The 21,077-nt window shown below is 39.4% G+C and overlaps 1 long non-coding RNA gene across 2 annotated transcripts; it reads left to right on the top strand.

Annotated features, from left to right (window-relative positions):
• The first annotated feature begins 1,105 nt into the window (after positions 1–1,105).
• Positions 1,106–20,510, top strand: LOC129059424 (uncharacterized). 2 transcript variants are annotated; one of them, XR_008525302.2, is made up of 4 exons: positions 1,106–1,469; positions 2,783–2,961; positions 19,189–19,354; positions 19,631–20,510. It is a non-coding gene; the product is annotated as an uncharacterized LOC129059424 (long non-coding RNA). The 2 variants fall into 2 exon arrangements; XR_010139967.1 differs by having other exon boundaries at positions 1,121–1,230; positions 19,631–20,422.
• Positions 20,511–21,077: the final 567 nt, after the last annotated feature.

Genomic DNA, 21,077 nt, shown 5'->3' with positions numbered 1-21,077 from the left:
TAAAAATTGCCAAAAGAGTATGTTTTAAATGTTCTCAGTGCAAAAAAACTATGTGAGACAATGCATGTGTTAATTAACATAATTTAGGCATTCTACAATGTTTACATATATCCAAGCATCGTATTGTACACCATAAAGATATACTATTTTGTCAATTTTTAACATTAATTAATTATTTTGTTTAAAAGAACTCTGCTAGGTATATCCTCATAAATGTAATATCTTGTGGTCAGTGAATGAGAGCTGCTAGTGTAACTGTTAAGGCTTTGGAATGAGAAAGTCTTAGGTTTGAATTTCATCTCTGCTACATATTGCAATGAGACCTTGAGCATTTTATTTCTATATGAGTCTTGGGTCCCTTATCTGTAAAACAATACTCACCTTGTAGAATTGTTATAAGAACTAAATGAAATACCACATAGAACAGTGACAAGCTTGCAGAAAGAGCTCCCTTGGTGGTAGCTATGAAGATAATAAAGAAGACAGTGAAGGAGGAGAAGTAGAAAAAGGGAGGAGGAGAGCGATAGTTCCTGTCCTCAAGAAGCCAGAGGAAAAAGATTTTTTGTATGCCATATGGATTTGTGTCACAAGAGAGGTACTAATAGCGACTGTACCTACTGAAAACAACTAAAATACTGGCCAAAAACATACTTTCAGATGCTGAACAGCAGGCAGTACAGAGCTATGATCCTAGAGAGGAGAAAAACAAGCAGATGAGTCCTCTAACCAGATCCCAGCACAGGGAGGGGAAGCCACACAGAGTACAGAGGTCACTGTGAGCTGCAGATAAAGAGCTCAGAGTGTGGAAGAGAGACATCTGAAATGTGTGGGAGCTAGGCGGAGAGGGAGCTCCAGAAATCTGCCTAAGGGACCCCTGGGGACTCTGGCTGAATGTGATGGATATGTAGGGTAAAACTCCATAAAGCCCAGCAAAGAACAATCACTAGGGAAATAACAAACACTAGTAAGAAGAAAAAAAAACTGAACAAATACACAAAAAGGCAAATCTGTATGATTCCACTGATATGACATATCTAGAGTAGTCACAGTCATATAAACAGAACTAGAATGGCAGTTGCCAGGAGACAGGGGGAGGAGAAAATGCGGGACTGTTGTTTAATGGGTATAGAGTTTCAGTTTTACAAGATGAAAAAGTTCCAGAGATTGGCCACACAGCAATGTGAATATACTTAACACTATTGAACTGAACACCTCAAAATTATTTAAATGGTAAACTTTATGTTATGCATATTTTGCCATAACTTTGTTTTTAAAAAATAAACAATTAGGAAAGCTTACACAGGATTGGGAAAATGTGAATTTCAACCAACCTTGTGGAAAGAACTTGCTGAAAACCCAGAGTAATCAACAAAGACCCCGGAAAGAAGACACTGGAAAAATAGGCTAATGTAGCCCTAGAGTAACTCTAGACTCATCCTAATCATGCTTAAAAACAAGGCTGAAACAAGGTATGGAGGTGAACACCTGCAGTCTCAGCTACTCTGGAGGCTGAGGCAGGAGGATTACTTGAGCCCAGGAGTTTGAGGTAGTAGTGCACTATGATTACACGTGGGAATAGCCTGCACTTTAGCCTGGGCAACATAAGGAGATCCCATCTCTTAAAAAATTTTTTTAATTAAAAGAAAAAGACTCAAAATGATAAAGCTGATGAGCAAGCAAATTAAATGCCTGCTGATCAAAACCCAACATTCTCTAAAGAAAATTTGGGGGTGGGGAGCAAGCCAATGGGTTTAATACTCATCTCAATATTTATTTTGAAAGGCATAAAAACTTTACAATTTCATGGTTGATATGTCATCAGTGTGCTGTTAAAAAACATTCATGCTTTAGGGAGCTTATTTTCTACTTGGGAAAAACATACATAAAACAAATAAATACAAAACGTCATATATCCTATGGTGATAAATTAAGTAAAGAAGGGCAATAGGGAGAATTGGGAGAGCTGGGAGAATTTTTCAAGGACAGTCTCTATTATAAAGATTAAGTTCCAGGATTGACATAATTTTATGACCTAAAAACCATATCAGCAATATGGCAAAAATATTTCCAAGCCTCAGCCACAGGTTCAGGCAGATACCAGTAGAACAGTCAATGCAGAAAGCATTTGGGCAAACTCTTAACATTCATTTGTCCGCATATGGTTTGTATTTTTCATCTGTCCTTCCTTCATTTCCACTAATTTTCTGGTCTTTGTTATATTTTTATTCTCTGGTGTTTAACTTTGTATAGATTTTTTATTTTTCTGGTCTGCCTTTTACACTTGCCAGGGTAGAGCTGACATCTCACAAGCAAGGTATTTGCTCTGTGACTTGGGGTTGGAAATGGTGCTTTTCTAGTGACAGTTCTCTTTTCCCTAAATATGGATCAATGGGTGGCCTCTTCTTTGCAGCTGGCATTGCCCAATATGCCCTGTTAGGATACTTCATCCACTCCTTGGAGGACCCTAGCAGTTCTAGTTAACCTTCAGGGAACAGTGGTCTTCCTTTTATCTTCCTTATTTATTATTTTATTATATTATTATTTTATTATTATTATTATTCACTTTTTAATATGTGTAATATAAAAATTTTCCCATAGGTTATTGGGGTACAGGTGGTGCTTGGTTACATGAGTAAGTTCTTTAGTAGTGATTTCTGAGATTTTGGTGCACCCATCACCTGAGTGCTAAGTAAGTAGTTTTTCGTCTTGGAGTTTTAATTTAATAAGCCAAAGGACTGTCTTAAGAGGATGCAAGTCAATGAGCAGCATTATTTCATTTCAGGAGCTTGTCTGCACTGACTGTGGTGAAGGACTAAATTCTGCAGGTGCTCCAGTGTTCCAGTTCTTGGCAGCTCTTCTCCATCCAGTCTGGCTCTCACCTCTCCTTTATTAGTGGCACCACTTTAATAAATGATCCAAGCCATTCTGCTTTTCTACTAAAAAAAAACTTTTTTAATCCAGGTAAGCACCAATGTGTCATTCACAATACCTAGCATTTAATCAAAAATTATTACACATGCAAAACAAGCAGAAAAATGTGACCCATAATGAGGAAAAAATGTACACAATAAAAAAGTCTAGACCGGCACAATGGTTTACACCTGTAACCCCAGCACTTTGGGAGGCCAAGGCAGGCAGATCACTTGAAGTCAGGAGTTCAAGACCAGCCTGGCCAACATGGTGAAACCTCGTCTCTACTAAAGGCATTTTTTTCCTTTTGTTTATTTTTTTTTTTTGCTTAATTATTTTTTGAGAAATTTAAAAAATTCAGAAAAGTCCAGGGAAAAATAGAATAGACACCTATATTTCTATCAACAAGAATTAACTATGTTAATTTATATTTGTCTTCTAGCTTTCCTTTTTAAAGAGATAAAACGTTAGAGAGACAGTTATGGTTTTTTTTGGTCATCTCTTTTCCCCTTCCAGTCCACTTTCAAACACTTTTGCATAATATATTTATACATTAGTAGCCAATGCATGGTATTATTTTAACATACGTGTGCTCTTAAAGTTTTTGTAAATGATATGTGAAATTCTGCATCTTGCCTTTTTTTTTTTTTTTTAATGTTTATTTGTGACCTTGAAGAAGCAGTGATAGGATAGAGTAAGCTCAACACAGGACACAGGTGGCGTTCCTTTTGGAGTTGATTTCCAGTTTTATCCCATTATAGTCTGAGAGAGTGCTTGATATCATTTCAATTTCTTAAATTTATTGAGGCTCATTTTATGGCCTATTATATGGTCTATTTTGGAGAAAGTTCCATGCGCTGTTGAATAGAACGTGTATTCTGTGGTTGTTGGATGGAATGTTCTGTATATATCTGTTAAGTCCATTTGCTCAAAGGTATAGTTTAAATTCATTGTTTCTTTGTTGACTTTCTGTCTTGATGGGCTGTCTAGTGCTGTCAGTGGAGTATTGAAGTCCCCCACTATTACCGTGTTGCTGTCTATCTCATTTCTTAGGCCTATTAGTAATTGTTTTATAAATTTGGGAGCTCCAGTGTTAGGTGCATATATGTTTAGGATTGTGATATTTTCCTGTTGGAAATATTATATAGTGACCCTCTTTGACTTTTTTAAATGCTATTGCTTTAAAGTTTGTTTTGTCTGATATAAGAATAGCTACTCCTGCTCGCTTTCAGTGTCCATTGCATGAAATGCCTTTTTCCACCCCTTTACCTCAAGTTTATGTGAGTCCTTATGTGTTAGGTGAGTCTCTTGAAAGCAGCAGATAGTTCGTTGGTGAATTCTTATCCATTCTGCAGTTCTGCATCTTCTAAGTGGAGCATTTAGGCCATTCACATTCAATGTTAGTGTTGAAATGTGAGACACCATTCCATTCATCGTGTGATTTGTTGCCTGTGTATCTTGGTTTTTTGTTTCTGTTTTTCAAATCATAGTTTTGTTTTATAGGTCCTGTGGGATTTATGCTTTAAATAGGATCTGTTTTGATGTGTTTCCAGGATTTCTTTCAAGATTTAGAGCTCTTTTAGCAGTTCTTGTAGTGGTGGCTTGGTAGTAGCGAATTCTCTCAGCATTTGTCTGAAAAAGACCGTATCTTTCCCTCATATAAGATGCTTAGTTTTGCTGGATACAAAATTTTTGGCTGGTAATTGTTTTGTTTGAGGAGGCTGAAGATAGGGCCCCAATCCCTTCTAGCTTGTAGGGTTTCTGCTAAGAAATCTGCTGTTAATCTGATACGTTTTCCTTTATAGGTTACCTTGTGCTTTTGTCTCACAGCTCTTAAGATTCTTTCCTTCATCTTAACTTTGGATAACCTGATGACAATGTGCCTAGGCAATGATCTTTTTGCAGTGAATTTCCCAGGTGTTCTTTGTGCTTCTTGTATTTGGATGTCTAGGTCTCTAGCAAGGCTGGGGAAGTTTTCCTCAATTATTCCCCTAAATATGTTTTCCAAACTTTTAGATTTCTCTTCTTCCTCAGGAACACCAATTATTCTTAGGTTTAACATCCCAGACTTCTTGAAGGCTGTATTCATATTTTCTTATTCTTTCTTCTTTGTCTTTGTTGGATTGAGTTAATTCAAAGACCTTGTCTTCAAGCTCTGGATTTCTTTCTTCTAATTGTTCAATCCTATTGCTGAGACTTTCCAGAGTGTTTTGCATTGTTATAAGTGTCTCCAATGTTTCCTGAAGTTTTTGTTGTTTTTTCTTTATGCTATCTATTTCCCTGAATATTTCTCTCTTCACTTCTTATATCATTTTTTGGATTTCCTTGCATTGGGCTTTGTCTTTCTCTAGTGCCTCCATGATTAGCTTAATAACTAACCCCTGAATTCTTTTTCAGGGAAATCAGGGATTTCTTCTTGGTTTGGATCCATTGCTGGTGAGCTAGTATGATTTTGGGGGAGTATTAAAGAACCTTGTTTTGTCATATTACCAGAGTTGGTTTTCTGGTTCCTTCTCATTTAGGTAGGCTCTGTCAGAGGGAAGGTCTAGGGATGAAGCCTGTCGTTCAGATTCTTTTGTCCCATGGATGTTCCCGTGATGTGGTACTCTCTCCCTTTTCCTATCCATGTGGCTTCCTGAGAGCCAAGCTGTAGTGATTGTTATCCTTCTTCTGGATCTAGCCACCCAGCAAGTCTACCAGGCTCCAGGCTGGTACTGGGGGTTGTGTGCACAGAGTCCTGCGATGTGAATCTACTGTTGGTCTCTCAGCTGTGGATACCAGCACCTGTTACAGTGGAGGTGGCAGTGGGATGAAATGGACTCTGTGAGAATTCTTAGCTTTGGTGGTTTAATGTTCTATTTTTGTGCTGGTTAGCCTCCTGAGGAGAGGTGGTGCTTTGCAGAGAGCATCAGCTGTGGTAGCATGGGGAGGAACCGGTGGTGGGTGGGGCCCTAGAACTCCCAAGAGTACATGACCTTTGTGTTCAGATACCAGGGTGGATAGCGAAGGACCATCAAGCGCAGGCAGGGCTAGGCATGTCGGAACTCAGACTCTCCTTGGGCAGGTCTTGCTGTGACTTCTGTGGGGGATTGGGGTGAGGTTCCCAGGTCAATGTAATTATATACCTAGGAGGATTATGGCTGCCTCTGCTGAGTCACGCAGGTTGTCAGGGAAGTGGAAGAAAGCTGGCAGTCACAGGCTTCACCCAGCTCCCACACCATCCAACGGGCTGGTCTCACTCCCACCATGCCCTCTCTAACAGCACTGAGCTTGTTTCCAGGCAGTGGGCAAGCAGGGCTGGGAACTTGCCCCAGGCTACCCACCTCCCAGCTGGGAAAGAAAGTAGGGTTTTAGTTCTTCCCCCGCCTGTGGAGTCTGCACTCCGGATTCATGCCCTCCCCTGAGATCTGGCCAGGAGGCGTCTTGACCAGTTCAAATTGTTACAAAGTTCAGCTGGAGACTTCCTTCTCCTTGTGGCATTTCTCCCACGCCTCTGGCCACCCTCCCAAGGGATCCCTGTGATGCCAGGCAGGAATGGCCTGCTTGGGGACCCAGTGAGCTCACAGGGCCTTTCCCACTGCTTCCTCTATCCCTGTATTTTGCTCAGCTCTCTAAATTTCCTCAGCTCTTTGTAAGGTCGAAATCTTTTCCCATAAACTAGACCTTCAGTTTCCCCAGTGAGGGTGTGTGTTTGGGGGCAGATGATCTCCCTTTCCCACTTCCACAGCTTGGGCACTCACTGTATTTGGGGTGTCTCCCAGGTCCAGTAGGAGCAATCTGCTTCCTTCAGTGGGTCTGTGGGTCCTCTCAGATTTCCTGATTTATTCCTGCAGTTGTTCTGGAGCTAAAATTCACAATGCAAGCCTCCACATGCTGCTCTGTCCCTCCAAGTTCGAGCTGCAATCTAGTCTTGCCTCCCGTCCACCGTGATGTAATCCATACTAAAAAAAAATTTTTTTTTGACACAGAGTCTCACTCTGTTCCCCAGACTGGAGTGCAATCTTGGCTCACTGCAGCCTGCAACTCCTGGGTTCAAGCGATCCTCAACATTTACTGTTAAGCAAATTTTGTTAAGCTATTCATTTCAATACTGTGAAAGGATTGGAAGAAAAAAAACAAATAGCCTGTAACAAACAAATTATGCCTTCTTATTACAATAATGATACAGATTCATTTTAGAAATTTCAGACAATTCCAATAAGCAAAAAGAAGTACTTCACTGATACTTCATTGATATGCCACTGCTTACATGCCCATGTATATAGTGTCAAGCTTTTTCTTTCTTTCCTCCTTGGTTTGTTTGTTTGCTTGCTTGTTTGTTCTGTTGTTGTTGTTGTTGTTGTTTTGAAACAGGGTCTTGCTCTGTCACCCAGGCTGGAGCCCAGTGGCACCACCATAGTTCATTTCAGCCTCAACTTTCTGGACTCAAGCAATCCTCCTACCTCAGTCCCACCACCCCCCACATAGCTGGAACCACAGGTGCACGCCACCAAACCCAGCTATTTTTTTGTATTTTTGTAGAGACAAGGTTTCACCATGTTGCCCAGGCTGGTTTCAAACTTCTGAGCTCAAGTTATCCTCCTGCCTCAGTCTCCCAAAATGCTAGGATTATAAGCATGAGCCACCACACTTAGCCAGGCTTTTCTATAATTAAATATACATATATAACTTTTGTAGAAAAAATAGCATTATACTATATATCCAGCTCCATAAACTACTGTTTTCCACTTGATGTACACTAAATGCCTTTAAATATACTTCTGAAATATTATAAACAGTTGCAAATATATAAATATAAAATGTATATACAAACATATTATATATAACATATAAATATATTTTATTCTATTGATACACATATTGAACCAACTATTATTACCCCCACCTAAAAAAGAAGGTGAAATAAAGACATTTTCAGAAAAATGAAAGTGGTGAGAACTTGCTGCTAGCAGATCCATATCACCAAAAAACAAAACTGTTAAAGGGAGTTCTTTTGGCTGAAGAAAAATTATTCCAGATGGAAACTCAGATCTAAACAAAGGAATGAAGAGAATCAGATGGAAGCTTTTGGGGTAAATATAAAATACTTTTTTGTTGTTATTTTATAAAATAAGTATACTTCTTTATAAAATCATTTAAGGCAAATAATCATAACAATGAGTTTTGGGATTTATAACGCATGTAACATATACGACAATAATAGCACAAAAGATGGCATAGAAGGGAAGCAAACTATTGTAAGGTTTTTAAAGTATTAAGGAGTAGTGTAATATTATTTGCAGGAGAATATGATAAGATGTGTATTGTAAACCTTAGAGCAACCACTGAACAATTAAAACAAAAATATAGCATAAGACAATGAACACATGAATCAAAGCAATAACTAATATTTAAAGAAAGAATCATTGAGAGATGCTGCCAGAATTCTCCAGTATTTTCACCTGCTGCTATTCCAGGTATAGAAATATCCTCTAACAATTTGACTTTAGTCTAATTTCTTGGTCCCACCCTTCAACTCAAAATATGGGGGCAACAAAACCCACCTGAGAAAACTCCTAAAGAAAATGGACATAGACAAATAGTCCAGAGAGGTCCAAAGAGAGAATTGAACTATGTGAAATCCAAGCATCTTCATCACAAGCCCATGACCTAACCAGAAACGCTTGGGTCCTACAACTTTGACACTAACCACCTTTATTTTCATTTAATGTTTTCACTGGTGAAGAAATAGTTTTGGATTTACTTTTTAATAGTTTCAAATATCAATAACCAAAGGAAACATGCTGACATTTTCAATATCAAGGGATCTTTTTTTAAGGCTCAGTTCCTTTTGCATCCATGTGTCCATAGTAACAAAAACACAATGACTTGGACTTGAATGAGCCCTTCAGGGAACACTCACTTGTTGATGCCAAATACACAGCAGAACTCCAGTGACGGAAATCAGACAGACTTTCTGAGTCATCTCATCCTGTTACTTGGATCCAGGCATAGGTCTGACTCTGTGACAAGTCTTCTTGCTCAGTGAGGTGCAGCCAGTTGTTGCATCCTCTGGCAGCTAAGATTTTTTCAATGGTCCTTGAATCCCAGAATATACAGATTACCACCCAAGATGCAGCCCAGACTCCCTTGGTGGCTTCAGGCAAGCCACCTGTTCTCCTAAAATCTTGCATGATTCACCTAGCAATTACTATATTAACAATAGCCAACAATTACACAGGGTTCAGTATGTGCCCTACATGGGTTAAAAGTGATTACATATATAAAATAAATAATACACAACAAGTATGTAATATAATAATATGTAATATGTATTCACCTGATCCTCACAACAGATAAGGAGACTGGGACAAAGAGAGTTTGAGTAACTTGCCCCAAAATTACAAAACTAGCAAGTGACAGAGCTGGGGATTCCAACCCAAGATTCACTCTGGCTCCTCTTTTTTTTTTAAGAAACAAGATTTTGCTCTGTCACCCAGGCTGGAGTGCAATGGTGTATTCTTGGCTCACTGCAGCCTTGACCTCCTGGGCTCAAGTGATTCTCCCACCTTAGCCTCCCAAGTAGCTGGGACTACAGGCGTGCACCACCACACCTGGCTAATTTTTTATTTTTTGTAGAGACCAGGGTCTTGCTATGCTACTCAGGGTGATCTTCAACTCCTGGGCTCAAGCAATCCTCTCACCTTGGCCTCCCAAAGTGCTGGGATTACAGGCGTGAGACACCACATCCAGCCTTACTACACCTCTTAACATGCACACCAGATGGCCTCTGGTAAAGAAATGATTGGAGATTGAGATATCACAGTATCAACTCACTCCTAGCAACAATTCCAAGGTGATGATAGAAAAAAACTAGGGCAGAGCACAGTAACCTGACTTCTTGCTCATGTTTCTACCACCACATCTGCTGCCATCTCAGTCTCTCATTGACTACTCCAAATGTCCATCTTGTAAGCACTTGCCCTCAAGAGTGGCTGGAAATAGATGGCTCTCCTACAATGACCCCACAGAGGTCAATCTGCATACCAGCTAAGTTCCAGGTGCTGACATGTCCACCTAAATTGGCTTTCTTACCCTTAAGGAATGGATTTATTTGCTCATTTAACAAATATTTGAGCCAGGCAAGGCACTGTGCCAGTGACTGGGAATACAGTGGGAAACAAAGAGGTAGAGACATTGTTCTTGCAGAACACGCAGGCAACTAAAGGACTTAGATGTGGAATTCATCATTATTAACTGCTTGAAGAGAGAGAAAAAATAGGAAAAATGTAATACAAGAGTTACCATTTGACCAGAATTTTGAGGAAAATCAGGAAGTTTGTTGGCCATGACAAGGAGAATGAAATCTCAGGTAGGAGGAGAGCATGTGCAAAGGCTTGAAAAAGGGAAATAGATTTGTGTGTCCCATGATGGTTGGCTTGTGGACAGAAGATGAAGGAATAGAAACTTAGGTTAAAGAGATAAGGTAGGCTTTGACTGAAGGCCAAATAAGTATAGCTATATGGTTCCTCACCCTCTTTATATGCCAGTAAAATGACAGAAAGGATCACATAACGAATAAGCTAATGAAAACAAAGAGCATAGGAGAGAGGTCATCAGTATATGTGCAGAAGAATTCATCAAGCTGGAAAGCAGTGGAAAGGATGTTGACCCACGAAGCAGAGCTGAGGAAGCCTCAATCTATACGCGGAGCTCTTGAGAGATGCCGGAGTTTACGGTTTCCCAAAAGCAGACTCAGAGACAAAGACTTCTATACATGTAGTTTATTTGGAAGGTGATCTTGAAAAAGCATAGTGAGGGAATGGGCAAAGAGAAATGGGAAAGAAAGGGAGAAAAAGCCAAGAGTCCATGTTAATATGAGGATTACTGCTGCAGGCAACTAGAGAGCTCAAGTCCACTGGAGGATACAGAACACATCTCAGAGTCATCTCACAGCAATACCAGGGAGCCAGAAGATTTATGCAACGACTTCCATCTCTCACAGGCTGATTGTTGCCCCTGGGGGCATTACACGCCTGTAATCCCAGAACTTTGGGAGGTCAAGGTGGGCAGATCACATTACATGCCTGTAATCCCAGAACTTTGGGAGGCCAAGGCAGGCCAGGAGCTCAAGACTAGTCTGGCCAACATGGCAAAACCCTCGTCTGTACTAAAAATACAAAAATTAGCTGGGCATGGTGGTGCATAACTATAATCCCAGCTACTTGGGAGGCTGAGACACAAGAATCGCTTGAACCTGAGAGGTGGAGGTTACAGTGAGCCGAGATCACGCCACTGCACTGCAGCCTAGGTGACAGTGAGATTCTGTCTCAAAAAAAAAAAGTCCCCCAAACCTCCAAGCTGCCCTGCATACTGAGCAAAGCTCTCACAGCATAGGAGAAAGCCTCCAAGCAGACTCCAAGCAGAGAGAGGCAGGTACTTCAGATAAGAAACTGTCAATATAGAGAGAAATGACCTCATCTCTACAAAAGGTATGAAAATTAGCTGGGTCTTGTGACCTGTAGTCACAGCTACTCTGGAGGCTAAAGCAGGAGGATTGTCTGAGCCCAGGAGTTCGAGGCTGCAGTGAACTATGATTGCACCATTGCACTCCAGTCTGAGCAAGACAGCAAGACCCTATCTATTTCTCTTTCTGTCTCTCTCTCCCCACAAACACACACACACACACACACACACACATGCACACACACACACAGAATGGTGACTGGGGGTTAACTCAGAGATGGGCTGCAGGGATGTGGTGCCAGGCATAATCGTTTCCACTACAATAGGCTCCAGACTCAGTGACCAGAATGTGTAAAGGTCAGCAAGGAGATCTAGAACAGGAATCAGCTGAAATTCAGTTCACCAAGCATTGCTCTCCCACAGCCTTATACAGCCAGATGATTCCCCTATTCTTGCTCTGTTATTCATTGCAAACTGAAAGTTTACAAGGAAAAAATGTGGAAATAGCATTTGCAAATACGTTTCCTCCAAAATCCAAAAAGGCCTGCCAAGTGTTATGCCTCCTCTTCTCGGTAGACGCTGAAATGTACAGCAACCCTTTCACCTTGCAGGAGGGTGTGTGAACTGAACAGAAACTTCACTGAGGAGACTTCCCTGAGAAGACTTCACTGAGGAGACAGACCCCTCAATTCTCATGGCTTCACAATTGTCTCATTTAGGTATCATGAGTACTTTCTACTTCCTTCTCATCAGGTCTAATTAACATAGTCATCAAAATCGTAATGTTGTATGGCATGTCAAAATGACCAAGGCTTTTGTGAACTACATTATGACAGAAGCAGGACTCACAGTGTAATCCTGAGAAAAGGCTATGAAAGTGTACTGTTGTTCCTGCCAGTTAAAAGCAAATGGTTTCTGGTGATACTTGCAAATTGGTAAAGAGAAAAAAAACATTTTCCAGGTCAATATCTGCATACCAGGTGCCAGGAGCTGTATTAATTTGCTCCAGTATGCATACCATACCTGCAAGAGCAGGTAAAATGGAAGTCAAGTATGAATGCCCATCACCCATGACCATTCTCCAAGATTCTTCTGCCTTCTGCAAGGGCCAAATAGACAAGTTCAACAGGGATGAGATAAGTATTAGCACCTTACATCTTTTATGTCTTCAACTGTGTTTCTGCAACTCTTCTGCAGGGTTAGCTATTGCCTCCCATGTCAAACTTTATACTTGTCTCCCTAGTTATTGATCTAGGGAGACAACAAGAGGAGATTGAAGTGGATCTTAAGGACAATAGGTATTCTCTTATAAGGAAACTTCCCCAGGTAAGATTACTATAAAGTCTTCAAAGTTGAGAAAGGCTAGTCTACAGAAGGGTAGCCTGCTTCCGCCAACAAGGAAAGCTAACAGAAACTTGGGGACTTAAGATTCTCAGCTTCATCTAAGCCTACCAGATATCCCATTCTTCTCAATCAATGTCCTAACTCTCATAACAGAGACATGGCAAGGCGGCGAAGTCACTTAAATTTTGTCCTCAGCAAGATTGATTCTGCGGCTATAAGAAATAAGAGATTATTTTAGGAATTTATTATTTAGCGGAAATGATTATGCCTGGCACCACATCCCTGCAGCCCACCTCTGAGTTAACCCTCAGTCACAATTCTGTGTGTGTGTGTGTGTGCATGTGTGCGTGTGTATGTGTATGTGTGTTTGTGGGGAGAGAGAGACAGTTCCCTTGTTTTCTATTACTGGAGCTGAGAATTTTAATATCTAAGCTTGCCATTTGCTTTCTCTAAAATACCCAGAAGAATCCACCCCAGGATACTGTCCTTTGTGGTCATCATTACTGACACAATGGTCAGGGGCAGTAGCCACTTTTTCCCCAAAGGCACTTGCTTTACTAGACACTTTATCATAACTAAGTACACGTAAGATAGTTTAGAGATTGAATTTGACATAAAGTGGGTTTGGGCACCAAATTTACTCTGCCACCACCAAGAAAACCTTTTAGACTTAGTGGCCTCTCAATGATAAAACTGTGGATAAAAGATGATGAATCTGTGGTGTTATAACTATATTGAGGGGAGAATGGAGAGGAGGGGGGTTGATTGTGTAACTAAACTCAAATGTTGATTTTTCACAGCAAAAATTAAATAGAAAATTTCTAAGGTTGAAAAGCAATGAAATTATAATGTAGACATTCATATAGGGATATTGTAATCACCAAAGAACAAAATATAGAAATGGTTAAAAGTAAGAATCTCTGAAAATAGATTTCAAGACAAAAACTATAAAAACAGACCAAGAAGGTCATTATATAATAATAAAGGGGTTAATTCAGCAAGAGGATATAACAACTGTATACACATATGCACCCAACACTGGAGCACCAAGACATAAAGCAAGTATTATTAGAGCTAAAAAGAGAGATAGACCTCAATAAAATAATAGCTGGACACTTCAACACCCCACTTTCAGCATTGGAGGTATCATCCAGATAGAAAATCAACAAAGAAACACCAGACTTAATCTGCACTGTAGACTGAATGGAACTAATGGATATTCAGAATACACATTCTCCTCCTCAGTACATGGATCACTCTCAAGGACAGACCATATGTTAGGCCACAAAACAAGTCTTAAAACATTCAAAAAATGGAAATAATATCAAGTATCTTATCTGATCAGAATGGAATAAAACTAGAAATAAACAACAAGAGGAATTTTGGAAACTATAAAAACACATGGAAATTAAATAATCCTCCCACCTCAGCCTCCCAAGTAGCTGGGACTACAGGCACACACCACCATGCCCAGATAATTTTTTTGATGTTTTGTTGAGACAGGGTCTCACTGTGTGGCCCAGGCTTGTCTTGAGCTCCTGAGCTCAAGTGATCCTCCCACCTCAACCTCCCAAAGTGACGGGATTACAGGAGTGAGCCACTGTGCCTGACTTGATGTATCTTAATTAACTAGAAAAGTCAAAAGCAAACCAAACCCAAAATTGGTAGAAGAAATAATACAGATCAGATCATAAATAAATGAAATTGAAATGGAGAAAACAATACAAAAAATCAACTAAACAAAAAGTTGGTTTTTTGAAAAGATAAACAAATTTGACAGACCTTTAGCCAGACTAAGAAAAAAGGAGAGAAGACCCAAATAAATTAAATCATAGAGGAAAAAGAGGACATTACAACCAATACCACAGAAATTCAAAGGATTATTAAAGGCTATTATGAGCAACTGTATGCCAACTAATTAGAAAACTTATAAGAAATTGATAAATTCCTGGACACATACAACCAACCAATATTGAACCATGAAGAAATGCATAATCTGAACAGACCAGTAACAAGTAATGAGATCACAGCCATAATAAAAATTCTCCTAGCAAAGAAAAGCCTGGGACCCAATATTCACTGCTGAATTTTACCAAACATTTAAAGAAGCATGAATACCAATCCTACTGAAACTATTCCACAAAATGGAGGACTAGGGGATACTTCCAAACTGATTCTACAAGCCCAGTATTATCCTCATACCAAAATTAGCCAAACACATCAAAAAAAAAAAAAAGCCAGGCGCCGTGGCTCAAGCCCGTAATCCTAGCACTTTGGGAGGCCAAGGCGGGCGGATCACGAGGTCAGGAGATCGAGACCGTCCTGGTCTCGATGAAACCCCGTCCCTACTAAAAATACAAAAAAAAAATACAAAAAAAAAAAAAAAAAAAAAAAAATTAGCCGGGCGTGGTGGCAGGCGCCTCTTGTCCCAGCTACTCAGGAGGCTGAGGAGAGAGAATGGCGTGAACCCGGGAGGCGGAGCTTGCAGTGAGCCGAGATTGCGCCACTGCACTCCAGCCTGGGTGACAGAGCGAGACTCCGTATCAAAAAAAAAAAAAAAAAAAAAGAAGAAAAAGAAAGAAAGAAAGAAAGAGAGAGAGAGAGAAAGAAGGAAGGAAGGAAGGAAGGAAGGAAGGAAAGAAAGAAAGAAAGAAAGAAAGAAAGAAAGAAAGAAAGAAAGAAAGAAAGAAAGAAAGAAAGAAAGAAAGAAAGAAAGAAAGAAAGAAAGAAAACTAGCCAGGTGCAATGGTTCACACCTGTAATCTTAGCACTTTGGGAGGCCAAAGTAGGAGAATCACTTGAGGCCAGGAGTTCAAGATCACTCAGGGCAACATAGGGAGATCCTGACCATATTAAAAAAAAAAAAAAAAAACTAAACTACAGGCCAAAATCCCAGATGAATGTTGATGCAAAAATCATCAACAAAATACTAACAAACCAAATTTAACAACACATTAGAAAGATCACTCATCATGACCAAATAGGATTTATCCTTGGGATGCAAGATGGTTCAACTACATGTATATCAATCAAGGTAATACATCATGTCAACAGAATAAAGGACAAAAACCATATGATCATTTCAATTGATGCTGAAAAAAGCATTTGATAAAATTAAACATCCCTTCATGATAAAAAAAAAAATACACTCAAAAAACTCGGTATAGAAGAAACTTACCTCAACATAATAAAAGCCATATATGACAGACTCACAGCTGGTATTATACTGAATGAAGAAAAACTGAAAGCATTTCCACAAAGATCTGGAATACAATAAGGATGTCCACTTTCACCGCTGTTATTCAACGTAGTACTGGAAGTCCTAGCTAGAGCAATCAGACAACAGAAAGAGATAAAGGGCATCCAAATTGGGAAAGAAGAAGTCAAATTATTCTTGTTTGCAGATGATATAATTTAATATTTGAAAAAAAATTAAAATGTCACCAAAAAACTATCTGAACTGATAAACAAATTCAGTAAAGTTGTAGGATATGAAATCAACATACAAAAATTAGTAGCATTTCTATATGCCAACAGTGAACAATCTGAAAAAGAATTTAAAAAGTAATCCCATTTACAATCATTACAAATAAAATTAAATATCTAGAAATTAACCAAATAAGTGAAAGCTCTCTATAATGAAAACTATAAAACATTGATAAAGAAAGTAAAGAGGACACCAAAAAATGGAAAAATATTCCATGTTAATGGATTGGAAGAATCAATATTATTAAAATGTCTATACTACCCAAAGCAATCTACAGTTTCAAGGCAATCCCTATGGAAATACCAACGACATTCTTCACAGAAATAGAAAAGACAATGCTAAAATTTATTTGGAACCACAAGACCCAGAATAACCAAAGCTATCCTAAGCATAAAGAGCAAAACTGTAGGAATCACATTACCTGGCTGCAAATTATACTACAGAGCTTTAGTAACCAAAACAGCATGGTACTGGCATAAAAACAGACACATAGACCAATGGAACCAAATAGACAACCCAGAAACAACACACACATCTACAGAACTCATTTTTGACAAAGGTACCAAGGAACCACATTGTGGAGAAGACAGTCTGTTTAATAAATGATGCTGGCAAAACTGGATATCCATATACAGAAGAATGAAACTAGACCCCTATTTCTTGCCATATATAAAAATCAAATCAAAATGGATTAAAGGCTTAGATTTAAGACCTCAAATTATGAAACTACTAAAAGAAAACATTGGAGGAACTCTCCAGGATATTGGACTGGGCAAAGATTTCTTGAGTAATACACCACAAGCACAGGCAACCAAACAAAAATGGACAAATGAGATCACACCAAGTTAAAAGCTTTCTGCCCAGCAAAGGAAACAATCAACAAAGTGAAGAGACAACCCACAGAATGGGAGAAAATATTTGCAAACTGTCCATCTGACAAAGAATTAATAACTAGAATATATAAGGAGCTCAACTCTATAGGAAGAAATCTATTAATCAGATTTAAAAATGGGCAAAAGATCTGAATACACATTTCTCAAAAGAAGACAAATGGTAAACAGGTATATGAAAAGGTGTTCAATATCATCAACTATCAGAGAAATCTAAATGAAAACTACAATGAGATATCACCTCATACCAGTTAAAACGGCTTTTATGCAAAAGACAGGCAATAACCAACAATGGTGAGGATGTGGAGAAGAGGGGACCCTCATACACTGTTAGTGGGAATGTGAATTGGTACAAGCACTGTGGAGGACAGTTTGGAGCTTCCTCAAAAAATGAAAAATAGAGCTACCATATGGTCTAGAATCCCACTGCTAGGTATATACCCAAAACAAAGGAAATCATTATGTCAAAGCAATATCTCCACTCCCATGTTTATTGCAGCACTATTCACAATAGCAAGATTTGGTAGCAACCTAAGTGTCCATCAACAGATGAATGAATAAAGAAAATGTGGTACACAATGGAGTACTATTCAGCCATAAAAAGAATAAGATCTTGTGATTTGCAACAACATAGATGGAACTGGAGGTCATTATATTAAGTGAAATAAGTCAGGCACAGAAAGTCAAACTTCACACATTCTCACCTATTTGTGGGAGCTAAAACGTGAAACAAGTGAACTCATGGAGATAAAGAGTGAAGGATGTTTACCAGAGGCTGGGAAGGGTAGTGGGGTTCGGGGGTACAGGCGGAATGCTTAATGGGTACCAAAAAATAAAATGAATAAGACCTAGCATTTGCTAGCACAATAGGGTGACTATAGTCAAAAATAATTTAATTGTACATTTTAAAATAACTGAAAGAGCATAATTGGATTGTTTGTAACACAAAGGATAAATGCTTGAGGTGATGGATACCCCATTTACCCCAATGTGATTATTACACATTGCATGCATGTATCAAAATATCTCATGTAACCCATAAATATATATATCTACTGCGTACCCATAAAAAATTTAAAATAAAAAAGTGGGTGTCTCTATGGATAACAGATGATGAGAAAGGTAGATCAAGGGACTGTTTTGAGCCTCCTCTTTATTTATTTTTTAACCATTGGTAGGTATTACTTGATTTTCTAAAAAATTTTAAACTGTAAGCCAGGCTCAAAACACTCAGGGATGCCAAGGAAAGACATTTAAATTTTATCCCTAAGTGACAGGGAGCTAACAAAAGTATTTAAGCGAAAGAGAGTGGCATGACCAAAAATCATTTTTAAGAATGCCAGGAGGGTCTGCAATGTGAAGAGAGCATTGGAGGGTGGGGTAGCGGTGGGACACAGGACTGTGGGAGACTGGTTGGGAGATGAGCCTCCCACCTGCATGAGTCTCCTCACTGAATGGCCCAGGATCAATTTCACCATGCAATTTCAGAGTCACCTTTGCTGAAGCTCCAGCAGTGAGAGTATATAAGTGAATCCCTCAGACAGCTGTCAAGCAGTGGGACAGCATACTAACACAGCTTCTTTGATTCACTATGCTATCAGTTATCATCATTGCCTTGGGATATGGAGACATAAATAGCCCCAGATTGCACTAAGCCCAATCTGTATGGTTAGCAGGAAAGAAACGTCTTCCATTAAGAACCAGAGTCCAGAGTGGATGCCTGGGGTTTAATGGCCATGAGATAAAGGTATGGATAGAATAGGTGTGGATGGGAGCACCCTTCAAAAGGCCTTCGTTGCTTCCATGCCCCTTCCCTGCTGGCATGCATGGAAAAGATGTGGGCAGGGAGATAGTCAAGGGCTAGCAAACTCGGTCTTAAAACTGATCCAGCTTGCAAGTCACATTTTAAAATATTCCTTCTCAAATTTTATCCCAAAATGTTTATGTAGAAAGTATGGATAAAGAAAGAGAGGAAGGAGGAGGAAAAGAGAAGGAAAAAGAGAAGAATTCACCAACAAACACAATCCTGAAATGTTTGTTTTCTGTGAGTTGATATGTCCCCAATTATGATATGCTTACTAACTTTAAGTGTCACCTCTCCAAAAAATATAGATAGGGCCAGGCACGGGGGTGGACACCTGTAGTCCCAGCTACTCAGGAGGCTGAGGTGGGAGAATTGCTTGAGCCAAGGAGTTTGAATCCAACCTGGGCAACATCGCAAGACACTGTCACAAAAAAAGTCGAGAGATACCGATCAAACATATCAAGCGTAATACAGGTATGTACATAGTTTCCATTTTAAGAAAGGTTTTAGAGTTACATTCCAAAAATGGCTTCTGAGAAACTTTTTAGGAAGTAATTCTTTCTTACAAGAGGAGAAAATTCCTTCCCCAATTCATTGCGATTACAGAATATTTTTTTAATCCTCCCACTGCTTTTGGAATGCATTGCTGAAAGCAGAGACATCAGTATTAGTAATGGTACTTTTAGCTAAAGTAATAGAAAACACAACTAACATGGCTTAAACATTAAAGATATGTATTATTTCACACAGTGTAAAGTCCAGAGACGCAGCTTCAAGACAGTGGCTCCATGGCTCAATGGCAGGATCAAGGAGATAGATCTCTCATCCTGCTCAGCCTCCTCAGTGTTGGCTTCATCCTCCAATCGGCAGCAACAAGGCTCCGCAGATCCCAGAGTCACATCTCCACATGACCAGATCCAGGAGAAGAAAGAGATCAAATTTTCTAGCTTTTCCTTGGGGCAAAGAAATGTCTCCTACAACCGCCGCTCAACAGACATCCCTTCATGCCAATCCCTGGGAAAGTGAATGGGAAGTTTTTCACCAGTCAGGCCCATCTGGAGCTGTGGGTTAACTGGCTTCCCAAGGCACGTGGATTCATTTGTAGGTATGAATAACAAAAGAAAAAACAACTGGCGTTCTGCAGGAGAGAAACAAGAACAGATGCTGGGCAGACACCTAACAGACACCCGCTCTGTAATAACACTAAATCCAAAAAATGGCTACGAGTCCAGGAAATGAAATTATATCCACTGATACTTTTGATCAAAATATGTAGACAAAATATTTAGTTCTCAATTTGTGAAGGTGAAGGCAAGAAAATGCCAATCGTCAAGACATGAGACACACACAAAAAGGTATTTCCAGTAAACTTACAGAAATCTGGGGAGAGTGCCTGGCCTCTGAGAACTCACCGTCATGCTCCATGACATTTACAGAGTTCTCAAGAATCCTCCAAGAGCACAGGAGGAGTAGGGAGTGTAGCACTGCAGAGCTGATGCTTGTTTAAATTAATAACTTAATAAAAACCATAATGAAGAGCACATATACATGCTAAGTACTTTACATATAGTAACACAATAAATACTCATATAAAAAGCCAGACAAGGTGGTTCACACCTGTAATACCAGCATTTTGCGAGGATTGCTTTAGTCTAGGAGTTCAAGACCAGCCTGGGTAACACAGTGAGACCCCAACTCTACAAAGAATTTTAAAACTTAGCCAGGTTTGCTGGTGCACACATAGTCCTAGCTACTCAGGAGGCTGAAGCAGGTGGATCTCTTGAGCCCAGGAGTTTGAGGTTACAGTGATTGTGACTGGGCAACAGAGTGAGACCCAGTCTCTAAAGAAAAAATTAAAATCAGTGAGAGGTTATTACAGATGGAGAAATGAGGCTCAGATGGGTCATTACTTTCTAGCTTCATAATCCTAGTAATGGTGAGGGCAATGCATAAACTCAAGTTTATTTTATTCTAAAGCTTATGCTCTTATGCTCTTGATCACTCATCTCTAATACCTAGTTTTTAGAAAAATGAAAGAATTAAACTAACCTAATTAAAGCATATTCCACACCAAAAGTTCTCAAGGATTCCAATGTAGTGTTGTTAGATGCTTTCTCTATCTTGAATTTGCTAAATACCCTCTCTAACCTGAGAGATCATTGAGGTCACCTGGCCTAGACCAGTACTGGAATCACCT

Source organism: Pongo abelii, chromosome 4 (assembly GCF_028885655.2).
Source record: "Pongo abelii isolate AG06213 chromosome 4, NHGRI_mPonAbe1-v2.0_pri, whole genome shotgun sequence".
NCBI lineage: Eukaryota > Metazoa > Chordata > Mammalia > Primates > Hominidae > Pongo > Pongo abelii.
The sequence above is the reverse complement of the archived record's forward strand: the minus strand, read 5'-3'. Positions and strand labels throughout refer to the sequence as shown.